The following is a 248-nucleotide window of genomic DNA, read 5'->3' as shown; positions in this document are numbered from 1 at the left end:
GATGACAACAGCTCCCCCCACTGGATTAAAGTCGACACACTCCATGGCTCTTTGCTGTTTATTCCACATGTCCTGGGACCGCGGTGTCAAGTGTCCAGTGGGTCTCTTAAAAGTCCTTTACTTGGCAACTTTGGGGAAAATCCTCTTGGTAGCCTTTAAGTTAACAGAACTCAATATAGCTTTTACTCTTGTCAGTTATTAGGCTCTGTTGTTTCATTGTATCTCATTTAAATTTATTTCCATTTTCA

The sequence above is a fragment of the Thunnus thynnus genome, chromosome 11, assembly GCF_963924715.1.
Source record: "Thunnus thynnus chromosome 11, fThuThy2.1, whole genome shotgun sequence".
NCBI lineage: Eukaryota > Metazoa > Chordata > Actinopteri > Scombriformes > Scombridae > Thunnus > Thunnus thynnus.
The sequence above is the reverse complement of the archived record's forward strand: the minus strand, read 5'-3'. Positions refer to the sequence as shown.